This window comes from Balaenoptera physalus (assembly GCF_965194825.1).
Source record: "Balaenoptera physalus genome assembly, chromosome: 7".
In the NCBI taxonomy this organism is placed as follows: Eukaryota; Metazoa; Chordata; class Mammalia; order Artiodactyla; family Balaenopteridae; genus Balaenoptera; species Balaenoptera physalus.
This window is the reverse complement of record NC_138886.1, coordinates 42,528,457-42,547,690: the sequence shown is the minus strand read 5'-3', so window position 1 is coordinate 42,547,690 and position 19,234 is coordinate 42,528,457. Positions and strand designations below refer to the sequence as shown.

General features: G+C 38.2%; 1 pseudogene across 1 annotated transcript; it reads right to left on the bottom strand.

Annotated features, from left to right (window-relative positions):
* Window positions 1-6: 6 nt before the first annotated feature.
* LOC309664945 (grpE protein homolog 2, mitochondrial pseudogene) lies at window positions 7-7,767 on the bottom strand (annotated as a pseudogene). Its single transcript has one exon. The product of its transcript is annotated as a grpE protein homolog 2, mitochondrial pseudogene (transcript).
* Between the last annotated feature and the right edge of the window lie 11,467 nt (window positions 7,768-19,234).

Below are 19,234 nucleotides of genomic sequence, written 5' to 3'. Positions count from 1 at the left end.
CTTCGGGACAGGAATCACATTTTCACATCTTTCCCACTGTTATGGGAATCCATGACTCCAAACATATGGAAGATAATAAAGAGATTTGTTGAATAAACACAGCTAACATTTATTGAGTGCTAACCAGGCACCAGGAACTGTGCTAAGCACTTTATACAGCTTAACTCGTGTCATCCTCACAATGGCCCTGTGTGGCAGGTGCTATTATTTTCTCCATTTTACAGATGAGGAAGCTAAGGTACGGAAAAGGTACATGACATTGTCACAGAACTGGAAGGTGATAGAACTAGGATTCTAACTCCAATCTGATGTCAGAGCCCACAGTCTTACCCACTACACTATGCTACTTACAACAAAGAAATGAAAACAGAAGTGGATCTGGTGCAGGAATCATTACTATTTATTTATTTAGAATATATCTCACTTTTTCATTGGAGTCCATGTGCCTTAACTGTGTTTGTGTGTTCAAAATAGATTCACATTGTCTTTCTGGGAATAATGCTGGGCTGTTTAATTTTAACTTTGAATCTGCACTGAACACTGATTCACCATTGTTTATAGCAATTTTTCGGTCCAAGAAAAAGTAGATGTTCTGAGCGAAAGACATGTTTGTCATCCCTTTGAGAGATACTGTCCACCATTCTATGGAAACCCAGTCTCATCCCTGGGGATTATAAGGGACTAATAAGGCTTCTGGTTCCATTGATGAGCACATGACCCAGACCTGGCCTATCAGAGCACTCCATCTCCTTAATCACAGAGATTGGTTTAGAAGTGTGCACATGACCCAAGCCTGGCCAATGAGAACATCCCATCCTTTAAACACAGAGATTGGTTCACAGGATGCTAAACTGAATCCTTCCTGAAATTTCCCTGAGCCATCTGAAAGTCTAAGTTCCCGTTTGTCTAGAATAACAAGTTTGAAAATATGAAATAACCTAGGGCCACTGGTGGCCATCTTTGCAGATATGGAACATCTCTACCTGAGTATGACACCAACATAGACAGAATGTGAGCCAAGAGATGGAGAGAAAGAGGATCTTCCTCCCATGATTTGAACCCCTGAATCCAGATACCCAGTTACTGGGTCAATAAATTTCCTTGATTGTTTAAGCCAGGTAGATTGGATTTCTATCTCTTGCAACCAAAAGAATCATGGCTAATGTATCTGACCCATGAAAAAGTAAAAGGTGAGTATTAGTGGGTAGGAAAAATTGAATACCTTGATTTCTATTAATAATTATTTTATAGCACCCTAATATTTCAATGCTTACTTTATTATCTTCTGTGAGAAAGACTAATGGTAAATGGCCATCAGATTCTGCCTACTTTGTCACAAGAATAGGCTGAACATAGACCAGGAAGTAATCAATATAAATGAGCAAATAGGTCTTTTTAGAGTTGGCATGGGGATTGTGTTTTGGTTTGACTTTCTACCAAATTTTCTTTCTTGATTACTACTACTTAAGGATCTGTGGTCAGATAGGTTTTTTAAAAATGCATGTGTTAGTTAATTTTTAGGTGTGGCAAATTTACAGAATTTTCTGAATATGTAGAAGAATTAAACATCTCCTGAACCAGTTCTTATAACAACTTGTCTCTCTTTAGTATGGTGTCAGTTGATTTTTTTTAATTTAAATTAAGGTTTTATTAAAGTTGCTTCTGAAGATTATATTTCATCCTTAGTCTTCCTTATCTGATTTTGCTTTAGTGTTTAAGAACCTTTCTTCACTTATTAAATCCTTTGCCATGAAAGAGCACCACATAACTTATATCAGTATCAAACTGAATAATTCCTTTATGGAAGTGAGGAAAATCCACAAAAGATTCATAAAATCCAAGTACTAAAGCACCAAGATCCCTCTTCAAATGAGCCAAAGCTTCCTTACACATATCATCTGCAAGCCAATGATGTCTTTTTACTTTACCATCAAGATGAAAATAATTAAGAGCACTGAAACAATTTTCTTATTTCTCCAGTCTAAAAATGTAGATTTCCTCATTATGGTTAAAACAGACACGCACAAAAAACAGAAGCTGAAAGGAAAATAAGTTCACTGTGATTGATTAGCTTACAATTTTTTTTTATAGTCAAGCACCGCTTAACCAGTCTTTCCCTTCCCCTAGACTTTAGGCAACTATAAAAACATATGAAAAACAATGTGTATAGTAAAAGGCAATAAAAATAAATATTTGGGGGCCTACTGTAATAGGTAACTTGCACATTTCATTTAATCCTCGCAATATTTTGAAATTATAACCATTTTACAAACATGGAAGCAGGCTCAGAAGAGTGAAGTGACTAGGCTGGGAATTCTGTTCAAGGTGATGCCTGCTAAGCATATGCTCTATTATGCTGCACTGGCTCCTGAAAGCCCTTCAACTTTTTGATATTCTCACTGTTATAGCGCCATCTTCTAAATTTATACTTTTAAGTCTGCAAAACTACTGAATAATAGAAGAATCTAAAGTTATTCTCAGTCTACTTGTTAAAACAGAAGGTTGCAAGGAATATTTAAAAACTCTTTAAGTAATCAGAACATTCCACACCTAAAATTATGGTTATTCTAATTTACTGGTAATGATAGCTAGTGATCCAAGAATACATAGGAAATCATAATTGGCTCATTTTCTTTTCGTCACTATTTGTCAATCTCAAAGGAATGAAGGCAAAAAAAGACAAATTCTTTTTGTGAAATCTGACTGCTCATTATATTTACAGTGTAAACTCAGTGGAATGTCAAAAGAGGTTCTGGTTTTAAAATCTCACCATCAGTCTTTTGCTTGCATCTTAGAAGCATGTTATTTGTTTTTTTTTAAGTGTCTAAATCTGGTGGAGCTGGTAGGACCCATTGGGGGATGGCTTTGCTGATACATGTTTGTGTAGTATGCTAGAACTATCTATGACGTCTAAGAGGATAACTTTCACCATCCCACAGAATGGGGTCATAGAGTTCTGGTAGAAATGGATTTATTTTATGGGTAAGTAACTTAAACCTAAACCTCAGCAATCTGGACACCTAACAACATTTAATTGTCTGCTGGGGAAATATTTGCATGCTTGTTATAAAACTGTTGAATCTTAAATGACTTAAGTTAATAGATAGTTGTTTCTTACTTAAGTTCTCACTGAAATTGAGTTTACTAGTTTTAGAGTTTTTTTTTTCTTTGAGTCCAGTCCTAAAAAGACTATGTTTTCATACTTCAGAAGAAGCTGAAAGGGTGAGATTAGATCATCATTAAGGCTGCTTCTAACGTTAAAATATCCATATGACCTCCTTTCTAATGTCCAATTGATTGATATATGTATATATGTAATTCATTCACTAACTCATTTATTGAATAAATTTTTTACAGAACACTATCTATAAGCAAGACTGAAATAAAAAATATACACATAGGCTCATTAACTCTAGGAGGTCAATACATAAAAGGGGAGCTAGATGTTTACACATGTGACATAAGACAGACACAAAAACTGGGAAATAAAGCTTGTCAATGTAAGAGAGGTAGTGAATTGTGAGTACCCCACCCCACCCCAGAAAACACCCCCAAACCCAGCATAACTAATGAGGAATCATGGGAACCTAACATTTTTTTATCCTGACCACCTCCCCACGTAATCTAATAAAGGATCATAAGGTTAATGTGACAAAGTGGCAGAGGATTTAAGGGCTGGTGGAAAGAGAAGTTGTGGGTAAATTACCTATATAGACCAATTTAGGTCATTAGCTGTTGGTGCTGCCTCAATTTCCCTGAAATGATTATATACCTAGGGAGGCTGAAAATAATTTGAAGATAATTCAACAAAGAAAGCACAAGGTTTCTTGGCCATACTTGCTTGAAAGGGACCTGATATCTTGATTTCTTGCTAGTCCCTGCCTTCCAAGCCTTGCCTTGTAAATGGGATTTGAAAAGGGACAATGAGTGTGTATATGAAGTCTGTCTGGCAGGAACTACAAGGACAAAAGATGGTTAAAAGAAAAATAAAATAAAAATGGGAAGTCTGAAAATCTATGTGCATAAAAATCAACCCAAATGATTTAAATGCATACAACTATAAAGCTTTATCATTTAAGTACCCAAATGTTAAACCAATCCCTACCATCTCCTTTTCCCACAAATACAAGATTCTATACAATTCCTATTATAGGGACCATTAGTAATGAACATTTAGTTAAAAATAAACATATACTCATTTCCACCTTTAAGAAAGATTTTGGATTGAAAGTCATCAGAGTACCAATTTAAAAATAATTTTCTTAAACATATTTTGATAAGACCACAGGAACACTTGTCATATTGCTCAAATGCCCAATGGCAAGACTTCTGATGAGACCAAACAGGTCACACGAAATCAACAGAGTATCTCAGAAATAAAGCCAATATGACTAAATCCAAGACAGATCACATGAAGTACCTCATGTACAATACGAACCTAGTTTAATAAATAAAGGAATCACAGGTGACTGCACTCTGGGAGAACATTCAGTTCCTCTGGGCCCGTTCATAGTCTTCTCTGAGACCCTACCGCCACTTCCACCTGGGCGAGTCTAATGGCGCGGCCATGAAGCTTGTAGCCATCCTGCCTTACTGATGCCACAGTGCCAGGCTGTACCCCAACACCAGCTGGCACATGACAGATGAGTTCATGCTCATGAGGGTCATATTTGTCACCAATGGGTGTCAGCTTCTCCAGGCCATGTTTGGCAAACACACTTTTCAGCTTTGTTTCTAAAAATGACAAGTCTCGGAAGATCTTCTCCAGAGTGAGCTTCTGGTCTCCAGGCTCTGTTTCTTCAGAAATACACTCTGTAGTCGTCTCCAAAATGTCTGCCACCTCCACCGAATCCTTACAGAAACTCTGAATTCCAAATATCTTGGCATCTTCTACACACCTCTGGGTCCGCCTTCTTATATTTTCACCATCAGTTACAGCTCTCTGGTATCTCACTGTGAAATCCTGGACTTCCTTCTCCAGTTTAACAGCTTTTAGCTTTAAGGCTCGTTCTGCAAGAGAGGGCCCAAGTTCACCAGGAGGGTCCTCAGAATTGCAGTCTTCACCCGCGGTCCTCTGGCTGACAGTGCTGAAAGGATGCAGCCATCCCCTGCCATCTGACGCGGCACTCGAGGCCAGGAGAGGCTGCATCCACCACCGGACAGCCCACAGGGACCTGGTGGCCGTGTTCCCCAACTCGGCTGACCTGTCAGTTGATTATTAAAAGCCAACTTGTCAGAAAAAATCTGTACTTGTATCAAGATTACATCCTTGAACCCGAAGAAATACAAACAATAAGTATATTGCTAATAAGGCCAGTCACCCTAGCACTGGCACTGTAGAATTTAGAGAGCGAAGGAATCCTGGTAAACGACTACATAAACTAAAAGACTTCTCTTCAGTCCGCGTGTTGTTTGTTTCTGTTTGGATGATTTATTTAAGAGTGACATGGTTTCCCTCTGGCCATTGTCTTTATTTTCTTTGGCTCGTTAATCATTATGTGTGCCATGCACCGCCTAGGACCCTGAAGTCATTAATTGCCTTATAAGCAACTAGTTGCGAATGACCTGCTTGCCAGTGCAAACATGTCTGACAGGTTTAGTGACCACCCAACTCACATATAAGGGGCTGAACCAGCCAGGCAAAGGCTCTTCTCCAGTGGCACACACACAGCCAAGTCCAGGGTTATTTCTGATTTGAAATCCTGACTTGGGCTGCAAGGCTATCTTCCAAACTACCCTGACAAATGCCGTCAGTCAATTCATGCCTTCTTTCCTTCTTGCACAGATGTTTATTGGGGTCTACAGCTGATGAGTAAGACTCATTCTCTTTCTTGAGGAACTTCTAGTCTGCAGGGAGACAGGTCTATTGCTATATTTACAACATACCCTAAAAGTACTTAGATGTGGACCACAGGCTTCAGGATCACAAAAGAGGGGAGCTCTTTAGGAGAGAGAATATTTTCTCTGTTATAAATATTTTCTTAATGAGTACACTAGTGTTTACCTCCCTTTCTTGGACATAGTCCTAACTCAGGATACTTCTAAATAAGACTAAAAATTATTTTCTACTAATAAGGACCTACTGTGTAGCACAGGGAACTCTACTCAATACTCTGTAATGGCCTATATGGGAAAAGAATCTAAAAAAAGAGTGGATATATGTATATGTATAACTGATCCACTTTGCTGTATACCTGAAACTAACACAACATTGTAAATCAACTATACTCCAAAAAAATCTTTTTCAATTAATTTATAGCTCTATGTGCTATATAACTTTAATATGACTAAAATTTTCCCTACTTTCCATTTGGAAATTGTTGTAATGTAGAAAAAATTTGAAAGAATTCTATAATGAACCCCTGTAAATGCTTCACCGAGATTCACCCATTGTGAACATTTCCCCCATGTTTGTTTTATCTTCTCTCACTCTCTCAAAATATATATTTGCTAAACTACTTGAAAATAAGTTGCAGTTATCATGGCACTTCTCCCCTAAATAATTCAACCAATGTTGCCTGAGAATTAGGACATTTTCCTACAAAAACCCTATATGATTATCACACCTAAGAAATTTAACAATGCCATAATATAATTTAATGTACAATACACATTCAATTTTACCCAGTTGCCTCAAAAATATATTTTATAGCTTTTAAAAAAATCTAAGGTATAATCAAGGCTTATGCACTGCCATTGGTTTTTATCTTCTTAGTCTCTAATCTAGAGCCGTCCTCCTGCCTTTTGTTGTTTTTCATGCTATTGAATTTTTGACAAGTTCAGATCGCTTGTAGAATATCCCACAGCTTCAATTTATCTGAGGTTCTTCATTATTTGATTCTAGTTTAAGAATATTGGCAAGAACACTACAGGTCATTTGGGTAGTTCTTATTTCATTATATTAGCAGGTATGCAGTGGGAATACGATTTAAATTTTAAACTCATACATTTAAAACAAACCAAAAACAGGAAAACAGTTGATTTCTTTTCTGACTGATGAGAAGATCCTGTGATTTAAGGCCTTACAATTAAAAGTGTGGTCAGCAGGCTTTCTTAGAAATTAAAAGCCCCAGGCCCCTCCCCAGATCTATTGAATCAAAATTTGCATTTTAACAAGATCCCCAGGTGATTCGTATGCACGTTAAAGTGTGAGAAGGACCAATTTAAGATATTAACTAGAGGACGCGCATCTGGCATACTGGCTTTATCCAAATCAAAGGTTTATTTGTGGCAGACACTCTTAGGACATAATATCCATTTCTTCTTTTTCCTAACAGGAAAAAATTGTACCTAGCTAAAAAGCTACATTTTCAATCTCTCCTGAAGTTAGAAGTTGCCATGTGACACAGTTCTGGCCAATGAGAGGGAAATGAAATTCCCTGGGGGAAGGTTTTAGAAAACAGCTTGGATTCACCTGGCACGCACGGTTTGTTCTTTCTCTTCTTTCTTCCCGGTTCAGGGATAGGAAAGTAGAGGTGGAAATGCTACTGGTGACCCTGAAGCTTCAAACCGCAGGCTAAGGATGACTGCGTGGCAAGAGCCTTGAGGAGCCCTGGTCTGCCTACCTCCGCACCTCTTTCACGCAGGTAAAATGAAGCCTCTGGTTTAAGTCACTGTTTAATTTAATTTCCTGTTATTCATAGTCAAACTGAATCCCTAACTGATAACGCTGTTTGAAGAATTTCTTTTTTTTTTTTTATAAATTTATTTATTTAATTAATTTATTTTTGGCCGCGTTGGGTCTTTGCTGCTGCGCGTGGGCTCTCCCTAGCTGCGGCAGCGGGGGCCACTCTTCATAGCGGTTCGTAGGCTTCTCATTGCGGTGGCTTCTCTTGTTGCGGAGCACGGACTCTGGGCCCGCGGGCTTCAGTAACTGTGGCACGTGGGCTCTAGAGCGCAGGCTCAGTAGTTGTGGTGCACGGGGTTAGTTGCTCTGCGGCATGTGAGACCTTCCCGGACTAGGGCTCGAACCTGTGTCCCCTGCATTGGAAGGCGGACTCTTAACCACTGCGCCACCAGGGAAGCCCTGAAGAATTTCTTGATGGGAGAGTTTGAGGAACCGCTGGTGCATAGAGTCGCAGAGAGGTGGATTCTTTCTCGTTTTTTTGCTTTGTTTTTGGTTTTGTCCATAAAGAGAGACTGAAATGTGAAATGTATTCCCTTCCCGTTTGTGAAGGAACAGCTAGGCCTCCTCCAGAGGACTGTCATTAGGGAGACAGATTTATGCTGCAAGAGCGTTTTCATTGAAATTTTGGTTTCACAGATAGGCAGTAATACACACATTTGACTGCATGTGAAGACTATCTCCTACTAACAGAAAAGGTATGAACCAAGGACTTGCCTTGCCCTATGTTGCAAAAGTTTTTCCTCCTCATGTGACAGTCTAGTCCCCTTTGGTGACTCACTCACTATCTCTGTTAATTTCCTTCGACTTTACCGTGGAAAAGGAAATGTATGTGTGTGTATGTGCGTGCATGTGTTCATTATGGCGTATGCCTTTCCAAATTGTTACGCATCTCGTTCCAAAAATAATTTGAGATAGTTTACATCTCAGCTTTCATCACCATTTAGGACTGACCTTTGCCCAGAAGAATATTTAATCTCTAGTACTTGGCTTCTTCTACGCCAGGTGTAATTCATTCCTGCCTGGATGTAACGAGTTCTCACTCCATCTTTGAAACCCCTCCCCCACCCCATAATCTATTGGTAAGTCCTTGCACTCAGTAGAAGAGTTAAATATTTGTTGAATGAATCTATTTGTTAAACATTTATTAAGCACTCTATTTGCAAGGACTGCATCTGGCCACAGAGGTTGGCAAACTTTTCTATAAAGGGCCAGATAGTAAATATTTTGGCTTCATGAGTCAAGAGACAAAAGTGAGCATATTACCAAGGTCATATTACCTTTATTTGACCATTTAAAATGTAACCATTTAAAAATGTAAAAGCTACCTTACTTTACGCCGTATACAAAACGTAACTCAAAATCAAAGACTTAAATGTAAGAGCTAAAACTATAATATTTTTATGAGACTGATGCCCTACGTACTGCGTTAACAAGGCACCTTAAAACTATAATATTTTTAGAAGAAAACATAGGTGTACCACTTCATGACTCTGGATTAAGCAATGGTCTTTTAGATATAATACCAAAAAGCAAGAACAACAGAAGAAAAAAATAGATGACTTAGATTTCACCAAAATTAAAAATTTTCATGCATCAAAGGAAATTATTAAGAAAGTAAAAAGGCAGTCTATGGAGTGGAAGAAAGTGTTTGCAAATCATATGTCTGATAAGTGTTTAATACCCAGAATATATAAAGAACTCTTGCAAGTCAACACAAAAAGGCAAATAACCCAATTAGGATTTTTAAATGGGAAAAGGACTTGAATAGACATTTCTCCAAAGAAGATATACAAAAGTTTGAAAAGATGCTCAACATCATTAATCATTAGGAAAATGCAAATCAAAACCATAATGAGATACCACTTCACATCTACTAAGCTAGGTATAATTTTTTAAGGGAATATAAGTGTTGGCAAGGACGTGGAGAAATTGAAACCCTCATGCCTTGCTGGTAGACTGTAAAATGGAGCAACCTCTGTGGAAGACAGCTTAGCGATTCCTCAAAAAGTGAAACAAAGAATTGCCTTACGATCCAGCAATTTCAATACTATGACCCAAGATTCCTAACTGATATGTAAACACTTTCCAAAGCCGTTTCAGGTTCATTCATCTCCTTTGATTCTTCTAACACCTGAGGTTTGGTGGCAGAGTGAGGGCTGGAACCAATCTCCCGCATCCCTACTAGGCACTCTTGTTGTGTTGTCCAGCCTCATGAAGGGGGCCGCTCAGTACACAGTAGGCTTTGCTATGGAAACAAATGTGTCGGGCCTTGGCTAAAGTCAAGGACACTCTCAGTGCTGGAAGGAGTTTCTTCATGATAAGCCAAATGCCGAGGACCGGATCCAGAGAAAATAAATGAACAGGAAAGGCTGTTATGCATTAATGTGATCAAACTGCATGATTTATTTGCTTAATGTTTGCTGGAAAAGAATATGGCATTTAACCATTCCCTTCTACTCAGATTTTACGTGGATCCTTTTAAAGTCAACCAATGAGATAATTTAACAAAGAAGTCTTTTTATTTCTACTTGCTACTATTCATGTAAAAATTAATCAAGAAAAAGCTGTAACACCAGTAACCAAAGACCACATACTGTACAACTTTATTTGTATGAAAGGTCCAGAATAGGCAAATCCAGGGAGACAGAAAGTAGATTAGTGCTTGCCAGGGGCTGGGGAGAGGGAAAGTGGGGAGTGACAGCTAATAGGTACAGGTTTCTTTTGGAGGTTATGAAATGTTCTGAAATTAGATTATGGTGATGATTGCACGACGCTGTAAATACACTAAAAACCACTGAATTGTGTACTTTAAACAGTGAATTTTTTGCCTTGTAAATTGTATCTCAGTGAAGCCATTACATAGGAACCATCACTGTTCTATTTCATAACTCCACTTTCTAATGTTAATAGGAAACACAAATACTTTTATTTAATATCGACAAAGGGCCATTCATTATATTATTTATCCAAACAATACTATTAGGTAAGCATTATTATTATCCCATGGTACAGAAGAAGAAACCCAGGCTCCGAGAGATTATATCATTTGCTCAGCGTTACATAGCTACCTAGGAGGTTGTATACCTAGGAATTAAATGCAGATCTATCAGATCCTGATCCCAAAGCTTTGGGCTTAAAATTTTGGTATATTCTTCGATTATTTGTTTTGTTGTTGTTATGGTATATATGGTAAAGACTGTTTACTGAAAACAGGCAGACACTTCCTGGTTTCTGGAATATCCTGAAATAATGTCTTGATGCAGCAGTTATTTATCACGTCTCCTATAACTACTGTATCAAATGCTTTCTTTGTGGGTGGCAGAATGGCGGGATCACTTTCCTAGAGAGTAGGGGGATAAAACGACAGAAACTCCTCTGCACCCTCCAGCTTTTTACAACACTCAGTGCAGTTGTCTATGTGAAAGCCAGCCTGTGGACTTGTGTGTCTGCCTGAGCTCATAGCTCTGGGCACCCGGTCTGGATAAAATTATGCTCTGAAGGTCTTTTTGAGCTGGACACTTTGTCCAGGCTCTGCCTACATTGGAAACTCTCAAGATTTCCCTTGTTTCAAAGATTAGCTTCTTTGGAAATCACTGGAGGGACTCCGCTACAGTGTACATTTAAATGTGCTGGTTCTCTTTTTCTTCCTGCAAAATACAGACTTGGATTAACAGGATGTAAGAGGTACTATTTGGCGGAATGTAAAATGTCTTAAATCTCCCCATATTTGGCAATGCAGCGTTCTCTCTCTCTTCCTCTCTCCTTTAGCAGATTTCCAATTGCACTTCATAGATGGATGTCAGCTGGTTCTTTTTTCCTGTTATGTAAACTTGAGAATGATTATTTGGACTATGTTTCAAACCATTCTTCCTTGAACTTCAACCGCCAAACACTGTTAAAATGCACCAGAAACTCTAACTGTAATTCTTTACCAGAGTTTAGAAACACCACTTGACACTTTTCAATGCCAGCAATTCCCTTTCTCTGTCTATAGATCTTCAGACATTTCAAAGCTCCGTTCTTCCTCTATGTGCCTTGACTCTCTTTCATTGCCTCATTGTTGGCCAGTAATCCAGCTTTGCTTTCAATGAGAGAGGGAGAAAAAGAGAAAGGTGAGCCAGAAAAAAAAAAAAGGGTGTGAACCCAGAAACTCAGGAGCTTTTTTTTTTTTTTTTTTAAATAGAGTTCATGCTAGTGAAAGACTGGAAAGAGGCTTAACCAGTGTCAACCAGTATCCACCAGTGAGGAGACTTCAAGTGCAAGCCACCCAGTGGCTGCTGAATACAGAATGCTCATTCAAGCGCTAGTTGCTAAGCCAAAGATTTGAGGAGTGAGGTGTGTGGGGGGGCAGGGTGGGGAGGTTTGGGGGCTAAGAATAGTTTGATGTATTTGTTATTACTGAATATCCCTCCCCCAACACCATTTATTTTGCATAATGAATATTTCCAGAGAGACAATTCACGCTTATGGTTGTATCCCGTACTCACTAGCACGTTTCCGTGTGAGCATGATTTCTTGAAAACGCTGTAGACAGATTTAGCAGGCATCACGCTCTTTGTCCCCTGGGATTATGTTTTGATGGCTGTTTTTGGTGTATACAAACAGGTATAAGAATACAGACCCTTTGCGGCTTCAGGAGGGTAAAAGTCGTTTGCAAATTGACAGTGGAGAGATTCTGAGAATAAAGTGTTTCAAACAGATTTCCCACACGATTGCTGTCGAATATGTCTTCTCCTGACACTGAGAGAACATTGTAAATTGCCAGTTGTCAATGTATTGTCAACCAAGGTTGACAATACATTCAGACAGGAATATGTTTAATATCCCTATAGAATTTTAACGAAAGTGACTTTTGGTTCTCTGCTCTTCTTACACAACTAAACAAACTTGGTATTTTAATGTTATTTCCTTTCCTACCACAGTAGCCAAAGCAATTGTCAAATAAAAGAGACCAGGGGATAAATATAGAAAACTAATTACAGAGGGTGGAGCTCTTTTATTTTAGAAATGAGGAAACTGAAGCCAAGAGAGGTAAAGCGATTTGCGTAGGTCACAAACATTAGTCGTGGCCATGGGGGCGTCATATTCATTTGATTGTGTGACTGATCACTAGAGCCTCATACAGAGGCAACTTGGTCTTTGATGCCATCTGGAGCGGATTCACACTCAAACCAATGGCCACCTGTGTCCATGCAGAGCCTTGGATAATGAGGAGAGGAAAGTGTGTTATGTTCCCAGTAACAGTGAGAGAACTAAGGAAGAAGGCCAGGCAGTACCCCAGAGTGGCAAAGAGGGGATAGGGAGCAGGCCAGTAGATGCCAACAAGGTCTCCTGGACCACGGTCCCCATATCAGCCGTCACGTGGTCCCTCAAAATATGGGATGTTAGGAAAACGCTAAAAAGTCAAGGAAGGCTTTAGGTCAGTGGCTCTCAACTTTGGCTGCACTTGAGAATCACCTGAGGAGCTTTTAAAAACTGGATACCCAGGCTAAACCCCAAACCAATTTCATCAGTGTTTTCAATGGTGGTCCCAATTTATATGCAAAACTGAGAACAACTACTCCAGATAAATCTAGTATAGACCCATTAAAGGAATGATAGATGTAGCTTATCCCTAGATTCTTGAGACTGAGACTTTGCTTTTCTTTAAGTTCCTGAGTGCTGCTATAAAAAATGAGGCGTTACCTCCTCTTACTCTGCTGAGGCGCTTTTTTAGTAGTAATATAGTGATATACTGGACGTGTGCTGAGTTTGGGTCACCTTTATTTTTATTCCAATTAACTACTTCTGTATAAGAAATCACTCCAAAGCTTAGTGGTTTAAAATGGCAATGACTATTATTTCTCAGGATTCTGTGGGTTGGTTGGACGATTTTTCTGCTGACTTTGCTTGGGTTCACTCACACAGTTGCATTCAGCTGGAGGGTTGGCTGGGCTGACAGACATGAGACAGCCTCACTCACACATCTGTGGTTGATGTTGGCTGGGGCACCTTGGTTCGTTGGTCCAGGTCAGCATTCCAAGAGAATAAAGGTGGAGCTACAAGGTCTCTTAAGGGCGAGGCTTGGAAATCACATCACTTCACTTCTGCTGCATTTTACTTGTCACAGACCTCCCACTACAGGAAATGTAATTGACTCAGGGCCTCATCTCTGTGCTTTGAAATTCATTGCTGAGTTTGTGCAGAGGCCACAGGCTGGATATTAAGTCAGACCTGTTCCTGGGAGATATGGGACTCCGTTTTTTGGCCAGCTTTGGCTAAAGGATTCCTCAATGACTTTGCTGAACCTTTTTCTTAGACACTTCTACCCAACCTTTTCTCGCTCTTTCCTTCTCTCAAGATCTGACTTGCCTCAAGGTCTGATGTTCTCTCAACTTTATCTCCCCAATTCTTTCACGCAGGTGCTTCCCCTAATAAAAATACTTGCACATTTAGCTTTGCCTTGACTTCTTCTTAGAGGACCTAGATTAACCTAGTAAGTTGAAGACCAGCCCAGATTCAAGGGGAGAGGAAATAGACTTCATCTCTTGGTGGAAGGAGCAGGAAAGTCACACTGCAGAGGAGCGTGAGAGGAATTGTTCGCACCATCTTTGAAAACAATCTCCCATGATTTCCCCACGGGGAAGGCCTCCTCCCTCATTCTCCGCGCAGATGCTTTAGGTGGAATTGATTCTATTCCCAGCTCCAACGTGAGTGAGTGATGCCAGTGGGATGCTATTAGGAGGTGGGGCCTTTGGGGGAGTAATTAGGTTCAGATGAAGTCATGAAGGTAGAGCCTCCATTATAGGATTAGTGCCTTTATAAGAAGAGACTAGAGCTCACTCTCTCCGACTTGTCAGAAGAGACCAGTGAGAAGCCAACCATCTGCAAACTGGGAAGCAGGCTCTCACCGGACACCAGATCTGCCAGCACCTTGATCTTGGACTTCCCAGCCTCCAGAACTGTGAGAAATAAGTGTTTGTTGTTTAAGTACCCAGTCTATGGTACTTTTGCTATTTTGCCTGAGTTGACTGAGACAGAAGGTAAAATATCTCACTAATAATTTGTGCATTGATTACATGTTGAGATATTTTGGATATATTGGTTTAAAGTATATAATTATAAATTAATTTCACCTTTTTTAGTTTCTTTACTAACTAGAAAATATAGACTCATATTTGCAACTTGCTTGATATTTCTGTTATGTAAGCACTGCCTTTGAATATCAAAATTTCCCAAGAAATTAAATCAATATTTTTAGTTAAAATATTTATTTTGAAATAATTGTAGATTCACATGCATTTGTAAGAAATAAACAGATCCCTTGCATCCTTTACTCAGTTTTACCTCATGATAACTTACCAGAAATTTATAGTATAATATCACAACTAGGATATTGACATTGATACAGTCAAGATACAAAATATTTCCATCAAAACAAGGATCCCTCATGCTGCCCTTCTATGGTCACACCCACTACTCTACACCCTCACTCTCTTGGTAACCCCTGGCAATCACAACTCTGTTCTGCATTTCTGTAAATCTGTCATTTCGAGAACGTTGTATAAATGAAATTATACTGTATGTAACCTTTGGGGGTTGGTGTTTTTTCACTCAGCATGATTCCTCAGGGATTCATCCAGTTTGTTACATGTATCAATAGTTGGTTCCTTTTACTGCTGAGTAGTTATTTCATGGTATGGATATATCACAGTTTGTTTAACCATTCACCCATGACGAAAGACATCTAGGTTGTTTCCATTTGGGGGCTATTACAAATAAAGCTGCTATAAATATTCATGTACAGGTTTCTGTGTGAAGCTAAGTTATCTTTTTCTGGGATAAGTTCCCAGGAGTGCAATTTCTGGGTCGTATGGTAGCTGCATGTTTAATTTCTAAGAAACGACCAGTCTGTCTTCCGGAGTGGCTGTACCATTTTACATTCCCATCAGCAATGTAGGAGTGACTCAGTTCCCCCACGTTTTCCCTAATCATTGGGGTTGTCACCACTTTTTATTTTAGCCATTCTGATAGGTATAGAATGGCATCTAATTCTGGTTTTAATTTGCATATCCCTAATGGCTAATGATGTTGAGCATCTTTTCATGTGTGTGTTTTCCATATACATCTTATTTGGCGAAATATCTCTTCATTCTTTTTGTCTATTATCTAATTGGATTGTTTGCTTTATTACTGTTGTTTCAAATTCCATTCTAGATAATAGTCTGTCAGGTATGTGGTTTGCAAATATTTTCTCCCAGTCTTTTCATGCTTTTAACAGGGTCTTTCTGAAAGCAAAAGTTTTTAATTTTGAGAAATCTAAATTATCTGTTTTCTTCCCTTATGGATCAAACTTTTGGATCATGCTTTTGGTGTCAATCCTAGGAAATCTTTGCCTAACCCTAAACCCTTAAGATTTTCTCATATTTTTTTCTAAAGATTTTATAGCTTTACATTTTACACTGAAGTCTGTGATTCATGTTGAGTTAATACTGGTACAACGTATGAGACTTAAAGCTGGAGGTTCATTTTTTTGCCTAAGGATGTGCAGTTGCTCCAGCACCGTTTGTTGAAGGGGCTATATTTTCTCCACTGATTTGCTTTTGCATGTTTGTCAAAAATCTGTTGGCTATATTTCTGTGGGTCTATTTCTGGGTTCTCTATTCTGTTCCATTAGTCTATGTGTCTATCGCTTCACCGGTGCTGCATGATCTTGATTATTGTAGCTATTTAAAAAGTCTTAATATTTTAGACTGATTTCTTTTTTCTTTTTTAATGTGTAAATATGGTGGACTAGATGGATTTATTCCCAAATGTTAATCTAGTTTTGTATCCGTGGAATAAACCCTACTAGGTTATGGTGCAAATTCTTTGTATAGATTGCTGAATTCTATTTGCCAGTATTTTGTTAAGGATTTTACATCTATATTGTTATAGATTGAATGTTTGTGTCACCTCCCTACCACACACACACACACACTCACACACACACTCGTGTTGAAGCCCTAACCTCTAATGTGATAGTATTGATATTTGGAGATGGGGCCTTTGGGTTACATTACTAGTTACATTAGGTCATGAAGTTAGAGCCTTCACGATGGTGTTAGAAGTAAAAGAGATCTCGCTCTCTCTTTCTTTCTCTCTCTCCACTTGCATATACCCCCCACCCCCTGCCCCCCCCAAAAAAAAGAAAGAAAGAAGAAAAGTCCATATGAGGGACACATCAAGAAGGCAGCTGTCTGCAAGCCAGGAAGAAAGTCCTCACCAGGAACCAAATTGATTAGCCCCTTGATCTTTGAGTTCAACCTCCAGAACTGTGATAAGTAAATATTTTATTATTTAAGCCACCCAATCTATGGTATTTTGTTATGGCAGCCCAAGCAGACTAAGGCATATATTCATGAAGATATTGGTCTGTATGCTCTCCTTGTCTAATTTTTGTATCAATGTAATACTAGCTTCAGAAAATTAATTGGGAAGTGTTAGTTCCTCCTCTATTTTCTCAAAAATATTGTATAGTGTTGGGATAATTCTTCTTTGAACATATAATAGAATTGTCCAGTGAAACAATCTTGGGCTGAAAAAAAAAATTTTTTTTTTTTTTTTTTTTGGCCCTGTGGCATGGCTTGTGGGATCTTAGTTCCCCCACCAGGGATTGAACCCAACCCTGGCAGTGAAAGAGCTGAGTCCTAACCAGCAGACTGCCAGGGAATTCCTGGAAATTTCTTAGAGGGAATTTTTAAGTTATAAATTCAGTTTTCTTAATAGTTATAGAGCTAGTCAAATTAACTGTTTCTACAGGGAGAGTTGTGGTGGTTTGTGTTTTTTGAAGAAGTGATCCATTTCATCCAAGATGTCAGTGTTACATGTGCAGCATTATTGGCAATATTCCCTTATTATATTTTGATGTCTGTAAGTGATATTCCGTTTCATTCCTGATGTTGGTAATCTGTATTGTCTCTTTCATTCTTTTTTTCTCTTTCAGTTTTGCTAGAGGTTTGTCAATTTTATCGGTCTTTTCGAAGAACTGGCTCTTTATATTTCATTGATTTTTCTCTATTTTTCTGTTTTCAGTTTGATTTCTTTTGCTCTCACTGTTATTTTCTTCCTTCTGCTTGCTTTGCGTTTGTTAATTTATTTTTTCCTTGGTTCTTGAGGTGGAAGATTAAATTATTGATTTGAAACTCTTTCTGTTTTCTACTGTATGCATTTCGTGTTATGAACTTTGCTCTCAACACCCACACATTTTAATAGGTTGTATTTTCATTTTCATTCAATATAATATATTTTGAAATTTTGCTTGAGATTTCCTCTTTGACCTATGGGTTATTTAGAAGTGTGCTGATTAATTTCCAAATGTTTGGAGATTTTTTGTTGTTGTTATCTTTCTGTTATTTCTAGTTTGATTCCATTTGTGGTCAAAGAGTGCACTCTGTACGATTTCAATTCTTTCAAATTTGTTGAATTTGTTTTATGTCCCAGGATATGGTCTATCTTGGTTATATACACATTCGGGGGCATTTAAAAATAATAGGTATTTTGCTGTTGTTGGGTAGAGTGTTCTTTAAATATTAAGGTCCTATTGGTTGACGGTGGTGGTGAATTTTTCTATATCCTTGCTGATTTTCTGCCTAGTTTCTCTATAAGTTGTTGAAAGAGGGGTATTGATGTCTCCAACTATAGTTGTGGATTTGCCTATGTCTCCTTTCTGTCTTGTTTTCACTTCACATGCTTTGCAGCTCTGTTTGGTACATACACATTTAGGACTGCTCTATCTTCTTGGTACATTGACCCATTATATAATGTCTCTGGTAGTCTTCTTTGCTCTGAAGTCTACTTTACCTAGTATTAATATAGTTATTACAGCAGCTTTCCATTCATTAAAGTTTGCATGATATCATTTTACTTTCAACTTGCCTATGTGATTATGTTTCAAACGAGTTTCTTGTAGAGAGTATATGGCTAGGTCATGCCTTTTAATCCATTCTGCAAATCTCTGACTTTTAATTGGTATGTTTAGACCATTTACATTTAAATGTAAATATTGATATGTTAGGGTTTAAGTGTACCATCTTATTTTTTGTTTTATGTTCTGATTTTTATTTTTCTCTGCATTCTTGTGGGTTACTTGAACATGTTTTAGAATTCAATTTTGATTTTCTCTATAGTGGTTTTAAGTGTATCTTTGAATAGCTTTTTTTGGTGGTTGCTTTAGGTGATACATTATATATACATATCCTAGTCTACTGGTGTCATCATTTACCAATTTGAGTGAAATATAGAAGTTTTACCTACTTTTACATTCTTTTACTTCTACCCCATTTAAAATACAGTTGTCTTAAATACTTCCTCTAGATCCATTTAGAACCACATAAGGCAGTATTATAATTTTTGCTTCACTATCGAACACACTTCAAAAAATTAAAATGATGAAGGAAAACCTACTGTATTTATTCATATTTTTTTATTACCATGTTCTTTCTTTCTTCCTGATGTTCCAAGTTTCCTTCTTTTAAAACTTCTGTTTGACCTCCTTTCTGTTTAAAGAACTGTCTTTATACATTCTTTTAGGGTAGATTTGCTGGTGACAAATTTTCTTAGTTTTCCTTCATCTAACAGTGTCTTGAT